Source organism: Octopus bimaculoides, chromosome 1, assembly GCF_001194135.2.
Source record: "Octopus bimaculoides isolate UCB-OBI-ISO-001 chromosome 1, ASM119413v2, whole genome shotgun sequence".
Taxonomy (NCBI): Eukaryota; Metazoa; Mollusca; class Cephalopoda; order Octopoda; family Octopodidae; genus Octopus; species Octopus bimaculoides.
Window position 1 is genome coordinate 23448764 of NC_068981.1, and position 328 is coordinate 23449091.

Sequence of the window (328 nt, forward strand, 5' to 3'; positions counted from 1 at the left end):
TAAATGCGGCTAACCCCTAAGGGCGAATGCTACTGTAGCTTGTAGCCCCAGGAGAACATCTCATCCAGCTGGCTATTGAACACTTTCTGTGCCCTGTCGGTATTTGCAAAGGGAAGTCATCCTTCCCATCGTCGATCTGACGTGATACGCACGGACCCGGGTTTCTGGGTATTACCCTTCGTCAGCGAACGACAATCACCGATCTTCGATTCGAAGGGCTCCCAATGTAAATACATATATCTTTTTTGCAGTGACGAAAATTCACTGATCTCAAAAAAGTGTAAACAAGCAATGTTAAATCTCTGAACGAGGTATAAACAGTAGCAGC